Below are 9062 nucleotides of genomic sequence, written 5' to 3'. Positions count from 1 at the left end.
GAGTCAGAGGCAGCGCTCCAATGGTATAGAGTGGATAATAAAAACAATTACAGAAATTAAGGGTGTAACTCACCCCTACCTGGTCGATCCTCTGGACTAGGGACCGGTCAGTCGTATTATCTGAGAAGGCTTGATATCCCAATATTCATGGGTATTCAATGATATAACGGTCCCAAGATGACATCCCATGGGGAGAGCAGCATAGAGAGACTCCAAACATATGTATAATGTCAGAGGAAAACAGATACGAGTAGTCAGCAGAGAAAATCTCAGAGCTCCGTTTTATCAAAAAACAATTCCCTAAATAGGGACCAGGGCACCCCGCAACAGGTAAGACCCTATTTAGGGAATTGTTTTTGATAAAACGGAGCGCTGAGATTTTATCTGCTGACGACTCAAAAGGCAATAAAAGGAGATACTGTAATAATGGGTGACTGAGGTTAAAGTGGAAGACAATTTGGGTTCCAGCAGCTACTAATGTGTATCATTTGATAAAAGAACAAACTTTGAGCAATCTTTACTACAAACAAATATTGGTCTTTCAAAAATCTAACTTCTAGAATGTGGGTGAATGTTTACAAACTGAATTAATGGGGTGGAATAAAACAGCAGGAATGTATGCCCAGTGGACACTATTAGAAATGTCTGTCTTAGAAGCAACTCAACTTTGTGTCAAACCATCAAAAGGAAAAATAAACCACTGTTGTCTCTTAGTGAAGTTAGTAATACAGTAACAGAAAATAAGTCTGCCTATAAGGGATTTAAAGACATTAAAAGTGTAGTTAACAGAGTAGTATAAGATTAGACAAGGAGGTAAAACATATTAATGCTGTTACAGCACAAAAGGAAGAAATACATATTTTTCAGGTATATTAGTGACAGGAGAAGAAGAAAACTGGAATTACAAAAATGAAAAATGGGGATAATAACTGCATCAATGAATATAGGGTTGTTGCGGACCACTTAAATAACGCTTTCTGTTTAGTATATACAGTAGCTGGTTTTCAGAATAAAATGTTTGGGGGTGGTAATACTTGTAAGGACCCTGATCCACTGTTTATGGAGACAAAAAAATAGATAATGAAAATCTCTTGTGTTCAGAGGGGCTATCCAATAATAAGGATAGTAATTAAGAAACACCAATCATTTACTTGAAGGGATGGTCTATAGTAAATCCAGACCTCCCTCCCCTTCCCCTCTGTTAATCCAAGGAGCCATGGGGTGAAGTGCTTGATCTTGGAATCAATGGTTCCACATAAATGTTTGCAGAGATGGAGAAAAATTTCCCCCAATAGAAGTGCTGGACACTTGTAGAAAATACTTTCTTATATTAGTGCAGTTGACTGCAGACTGCACAGTAGAATGACCCGGTCAGTCGTGGAATGCATCCATGAGCTAACTAAATAGCACTGTACATGGCCATGTATATGGGTGGAACAATTTCTCTATGTCTTGCAATTGTTTATGTGGATCCATTGTTTCCAAGACCAAGCACTTCATTCCACGTCTTCTTGGTTTAAAGATGTGTAGTGGGGGGGAGGGTTGTGTCTGGATTCACTATAGACCCTTCCTTCAAGTAAGTGATTGGTGTTTCTGTATTACTACCTTTATTATTGGATAGACCCTCCGAGCGCGGAAGATTTCCTTCATCTATTTTTTGTCCACATACTTTGTACGTGACCCCCTGAGTGTTCTTGGATTCTCTCTATTCTCTCTCCTGTATTGGATGTTGCATTGACAGAGCGTCTGATCTGCAACTTTTATTAAGCTTGCAGCAATTTTAACTGGTTTGGTTACGCCTCTGGCACTAAGTGACTCCTCTTTCTTTCTTCTACAAAAAAACAGGCATTGCTCTAACATCTGTGGCGCTGTCCCCTTTTTCTAATTTGTACTTTCCACTGTTTTTGGAGGCTGATGTTCAACTGAACTTGCGTGCTTAAAGAAATAATATAAGGCCAGAATGATTCAAAGTAACGATCCGCGCCACCATGTAATAGTGAATGAGAATAACTCACCTAGTGCCCAGCGGGGTTCCCGCAGCCCGTTAGATCCTAGGGGAACCACCCGCCAGCACCTGTGATCCAAGTATGCCTGTAGCGGTATATGAAGAGACTTCAGATATCCTTCGATGGAGAAGGAGAGCCGCCGGAATGAAAACACTCCCAAAGAGAGAAAAAAACTCCCCTCAATGGGTTAAAACAAGCAAGCTTCAAAGTAAAAAAAAGCTCTTTCCGCGCTCCTGCTGGAGCTCCTCTTCGGAAGAAACAAACTGTCATAACGGACAGTGTTTATATATATATATATATAATAAATTTATTTCCGAATAAAAAATTTTTTTGCATGCAAGTGACAATCTTGCAGCGATAATTCTACAACGCGTTTTGACGTTCTACAGACGCCTTTCTCAAGAGTACTTGAGAAAGGCGTCTGTAGAACATCGAAACGCGTTGTAGAATTATCGCTGCAAGATTGTCACTTGCATGCAAAAAAATTTTTTATTCGGAAATAAATTTATTATTAATTTATATAAACACTGTCTGTTATGACAGTTTGTTTCTTCCGAAGAGGAGCTCCAGCAGGAGCGCGGAAAGAGCTTTTTTTACTTTGAATAAGGCCAGAATGGATAGATATGTTGTCCTTTTCTGCTGTCAGTTTTCTATGTTCCCATGTTATATATTTGTACACATTACTACTTGTTTAGCACTGATCATTGCTGTAATTTATATTACTATACATAACTAGGCATATGGTTATTAGACCGCAGCATATTTCAGATTTTCATTTGTTGTATACTCCAGTATAGACAGGGCTCCACACCTACACTAGTCACTGTATCATGGATTATTTACTACCATGTTTCCCCGAAAATAAGGCACCCTCTGAAAGTAAGACATAATAAGACATTTGAAGAAGTCCCAGATATAAGGCATAGTAAAGTGTGTTTGTATGTAAGCATGCCTGCCGAACAGAACACCAGAGCATGCAGCTGTGATGCTTTTTAGCCCGCCGCCGTTGTCCCCTACCTTCACCGTCCGTTGCAGAGCAGCTGCATGCAGGACATGAAGATAGTCACCTGCCACCGATCCTGATGTTTCCTTCCGCGGCCATCGCTTGTAAATGTGCAGGCATGTCAAGAGGCCCGTCCCCTGCTGCCATCCCCGTTGTCTCCTACTGCCAGATGTATCGGTAGATCTGCAGACAGTCTGCCGTTACCACTTCTCCTGTCGCCGTTATCCTGTCCCTGCTGTGCTGTTGTGAGCTCCCCCTGCTGGCCGGAAAATGCCATACTGTACATTCTGTTCCTACTGTACACTGGGATGATGTCACCGTCATGTGATCACCTGTGTTGGTTGAGTCAGGAATCACATGACCAGGGGTTCATCACTGTATCCAGGAGTCTGGTGATGTGTGGAATAGCAGAGCTGTGTGTATGTGTGTAAATCAGGATATAGCATAGCTGTGTGGGTTATCTGCTGTGTTTGTGATGTGTTGGGTCAGCGTGCACGTAGTAGAGGTGTGTGTGTGTATGTGTGTGATGTGCTGTGTGTGTAATGTGTGAGAATCAAGATGGATACACTACAGCTGTGTGTGGCATGTAATAGAGCTCTGTTTGTAATGTGTTGTGTGTGTAATGTGTGGAAATCAGTATGAATGTAGTAGAGCTGTGTATGTGATTTGTGGGGATCATAACGCATGTACCATATAGCACAACTGTGTGGTGCATTGTGCCACCAGAAACACCGCTACTATAATTTTTTTATAATTACTAGTAAATATATTAAAGAGAATAGGGCCTTAAACCAACCCCTGTGGTACCCCTGTGGATTAGTAAGGGTGACCTAATCAGAGTATTACCATTTATAACCCCCCCCTCTGCTTTCTATCACTGACCAGTTACTTACCCACTTACACACATTTTCGCCCAGACCAAGCATTCTCATTTTATATACCAACCTTTTATGTGGCACAGTATCAAATGCAAGATCCAATGACTCTCCCCGGTCCATCCTATAGCTTACATCCTTATAGAGGCTGTTCAGGTTGGTTTTACAGGAGCGATCTCTCATGAACCCCAAATTATCAGAATTGCAGTACAAATTACAACTTTTCAACAATACATTATTTCAGTGGCTCAGAAATGTATAAAATAATGAAAAGAATTACCACTTAGCTGAACAACTGCACAATGCAACTGTCCACTGGCTGTTTCTGGACTCCGAGCAGTGGGCATAGGGGCTCCAGCACTTGACACAGTGCTGCTGGAGTAGCTAAGTATGTTTTCTTTCTTGTATATATTTCTGAGCCAGTGACACCTTTAAGTTCCAGAAAATCCCTTAAAAAGAATCTGTCACCATGTTTTTACAGCTATCACTATGAACGCTCAAGAATATGCAGGATTACTTCTCTGTGTGGCTGCTACTAATAAAATGAAAGTTTCTCAAAATCTATTGCACAGATTAACATTGCAGACATATCACTATAATCACTACCTTATGCTGCCCTCAGAGAGGGATGCAAAAACATGGTGACAGAGTCTCTAAAAGGCTTAAAAGAATTAAGGTTTTGGAATGGCTAAGTCAAAGTCCAAACGTGAATCCCATTTTGATGTTGTGGTAAGACTTCAAATGGATATTTAATGCTTGAAAACCCTTCAATGTAGACAAATTGAAACAATTTTGCAAAGAAAAGCAGAACAAAATTCCTCAATACTAATGTACTATTATTATTAGGAAATTATAGTACCAGTGTTTCTGGTTTCGCAATGTGCCCCACAGCTTTGCTACATGGTATATCCATTATGATCCCCACACATCACAAACACAGCTCTACTACATCCATCCTGATTCTCAAACATTACACACACAGCTCTCTTACATCCATCTTGTTTCCCGCACATTACACACACAGCTCTTCTATGTTGTACATCCATTATGATTATCCCACAGCACAATACACACACAGTTCTACTACATGCATGTTGACCCCATATATCACACACACAGCTCTACTATATCCATCTTGATTCACACATATTACATACACAGCTCTGCTACATACATCCTAACCCCACACATGACACACACAGCTCTGCTACATCCTGATTCACATGCACACAGCTCTGCTACGTGTACATCCATTATGATCCCAACACATTACACACACAGCTCTACTACATCCATCCTGACCCCGCACATTACACACACAGCACTACTACATCTATCCTGACCCCACACATTACACACACAGCACATGACACACACAGCTCTGCTACATTCTGATTCACACACAACACACAGCTCTACCACATCCATCCTGATTCACACAAAGCGCTACTACATCCATCCTGATTCACACATATGACACACACAGCTCTGCTACATCCTGATTCACACTCACACACACACACACACACACACACACAGCTCTGCTACATCCACATCCATCCTGATTTCTACACATCACCAGACTCCGGGATACAGTGATGTGCCCCATGTCATGTGATTCCTGACTCCATCTACACAAGTGATCACATGATGGTGACGTCATTACAGGTCCTGGTAGTAGCTGCTGTTGTCTTATCCGGTATACAGTACTTTCTACCAAAGTGCACAATGGCTCCGCCCACAGCAGGGACTTCACCACAGGTCCTTCAGCGCACTGGATCGCTGTGGTGGAGGTAGGTCAGTGTGTTCTGTCAGGACTGCTGAGTTGTGCCTGACATAATAGTGGTTTAGTTGTATTCTCATTTTATTATTTTTGTCCTCCCCTTTTCAAGAGCCCTAACTGTGTTATTCTTCTGTCAGTCAGGCTCTGTGTTTTATATATGTTGTAGGACTTTCAATGACATCACCACAGGCGGAGCATCAGAATCACTCACATACTAACTGACAAGTGCTTGTTAGTTTGAAAAGACTTATTACATTATCACACGTTATCGCAAACTTTTGATTATAGTTGTTACTGCCGAGGGTGAACAAAAATAATTAGGATTAGGGGAGATTTACTTTTTCACATGAATGAAATAATTTTTGAATAAATCTTTTAAAAGTTCTGATTGGTTGGCTGTGCGAAAACAAGTAAATGTACAGTTGGCTCCATGGGACCAACTGTTATGTTAATTATACCAGCAATTCTCTGCCTATGTAAAAGAAATGTAAACAAGTGCCAATAGACATGCCTCAGCTCTCGTTTTATCAGGCCACGAATCGGGCCATATAAAAGGATCCTCAGGCCGCTTTCACGGATTCTGGTTTGCTTTTGTATCAGTATTTGTTAGCCAAAAAAAGAGTGAAATGTAAACAGAGGAAAAGTACATTGAAGATTTGCACTTCGGTATTTTTGTCCCGTTCTTGCTTGTCGCTTGCAAATATTGATACAAAATATGCCCACGTGAAAATGACCTAGAGCTGCATTCATATATTCAGGTTGTTGTATTTTTAGCCAGGGTCAGCTGTGAATATGAACAGAAGTGTTTAAGTGTTTCATTTATATTTGGTCTTTCTTTGGGATTCACTCAATTGGTTAAAATTTTGATTCAAAAGCTACAAAAACAGCATTACAGTCTGCAAACTAACGCTATCTGTTTGGGCAGTCTTTTTCTGATGGAGTCTTTTTCTGTTTTGTTTTTTTTTTGGGGGGGGGGGGGGAGCCAGCGGAATCTAATGTGTTTTCTGACTTATGCCTGTATTTTTTTACTGGTGTTTTATAGTCATACATGTGTTTTTTCTTTGGTGTTTTTTTTTTCATACAAAGAAGCCTACTGAAAACTGTCAAAAAATACCAGACCCAGAGCATGCTGCAATTTCCAAAAACCACCATGGAACCAAAAAACAGCAAAAATAAGAAATAAACAGCACTACAAAAATATAATAGGGCAAATTTATGAAAACTGTCTTAAGCAGAAAGTGTCTTTTTTGCCCATAACAGCACAGCTTTAATTTTACAAAAGCACTATAAAAAATGAAAGCTGTGCTGTGATTGGTTGCCATGGGCAGCAAAGATAGTTTGGTTTTTAGACAGTTTCATTTAATGTCCCCCACTGTTTGTAGGGGGTTTCATATCTGTCCATTTTCCTGCACAACTTTTTTTTTGCCTTAAAAATCCACCATTGGCTCAAAATGCAAAAAAAAGGGGATGATTTTGCAAAAAATGACGGTTTGACACCAGCTTTGGGGTTCTTTCACATGGGACGAAATAAGTATATGTGTACATTTCATAATGTTATCCCTATGGTGCTTTAATTCCACACCTGTTAAAATCTGCATGTCACTACTTAAAAACATGCTAAATTCTGCAAAAGAAAAGCTTTCTACTGTGGAGTTAAGGGCGTCTTGTAGAATTGTTGTTGCCGATTTCTAACATACAGGAAATACAATCCCACAATTAAAGTCTGCGGAACAAAAATGCAAGAAATTCCGCCAGATGCTTCAAAGAAAGCATCCTGCAGTTAAAAATGCAACAAAATGTATGCTGATTGACAAAATCCTCATCTGCGCTGCATCCCATGCACCCTTGTAACAGTCAGATCTAAACCAAGTCCAGCAGCACACCTAGGGCCGCAAAATCAGGGAGGTGACAAATGCACGCCCAAGAGTCCTGGCTCCAGATCCAAGACACCACAGCACAATAAGATAGTCAAGGACAGCATGAAGTGGTGCAAGAAAAATACATCTGAACCAGGGGTGAGCTTTATTTCTCACCGCAACCTGAAGCAACGTTTCTACCCAAGGTGTAAAGGGCCTTCGTCATGCTTGTCTCACCGTGAAAAGGTTATCATTTAGGGAAAATGAAAACTATTTAAAAACTGCCCTTGAACTTCTTGTCATGATGTACTGCGCCTTTAGTTACAATTTATCTGGACATGGGGTTTGGAAAAATATGTTTTCCACCCTAATAATTACGAGCTTGTTTTCTATTAGGGGAGCGTTATTATTACGTTGCCTTTAGCTTGATATTTAGGTTCACTTATAATATCTATGTATATTTTAGTATACTCTTCAAGCTTGTAGGATAAATACTAGTGGAAGGATCAGCACAGTTACAGCGATACCAAATATTAGTAGTTTTTTATGTGTTTTACTCTTCTTGCATGCTACAAAGTTTGTTTTCTTAGAAAAAAAAATGTTTTTGCATCATTGCATTCCAAAAACCATAACATACAGAGCAGAAATAGGAGGTAACAGGATTCCTAGGAGGTGATACAAAATTGCTGCCCATGCCATCGCAACAGACACAATTGTGTTTATTGGTGGCCTGAAAACCCTGAAGTGACAAGGTGGATAACAGCAGTGCAGGTTTGATGGTCTGCGCCGGAATTTCATTTTGGGGATTGACAGGCCCGCTGTTTTCTGAGGGATCTGTGACAGGAAACAGTTACTTGGATCTACATCAACACACTGTTTATCCCATCGTCCAGGATTAGGATGTTTTCAGCAACGTGTGACCGGAGCGCGGCTTATTATGCACTCTGTGTCTGGGCTTATTTAGACAAGACATTTCCAGAGCGTTGGATTGGCAGACATGGGCCAGTAGACTGGCCGCCTCACTCCACGGATCTTACCCCACCTGACTCCTTCCTTTGGGGCTGTCTTAAGGATAAAGTGTACGCACATCCCAATTCAACATTCAATGAATTGAAGCTTACCATCACTAAGGAATTCAATAACATTCCAGTTTCAATGTGTTGGGATGCACGCGAACGTGTGGCTTATCATCTTTAAGCTTGCATGAATCTTGAGGGTGCAATGGTTGATCGAAAACAGACATTGCATGTACTTACTGAATGTTTCATTTACATTGCCATCTGTTACAATTCGTCATTGATCTGGTTTTGTACTCGCATTGCATTAAAGAGTGATAGAACTACTTCTGCATCCATCTGTATAGGAAAGCAGGCTGGTTGTATAGTCAACACTGGTATTAATGTATAAAACCCATTATTGTAGTAATTAGAGATGAGCGAACGTACTCGGTAAGGGCGATTTCGCAATCGAGCACCGCGATTTTCGAGTACTTCACTACTCGGGTGAAAAGTACTCGGGTGCGCTGTGGGTGAGCAGGGG

Source organism: Eleutherodactylus coqui, chromosome 12 (assembly GCF_035609145.1).
Source record: "Eleutherodactylus coqui strain aEleCoq1 chromosome 12, aEleCoq1.hap1, whole genome shotgun sequence".
Lineage (NCBI taxonomy): Eukaryota > Metazoa > Chordata > Amphibia > Anura > Eleutherodactylidae > Eleutherodactylus > Eleutherodactylus coqui.
Note: the sequence above shows the minus strand (reverse complement) of the source record.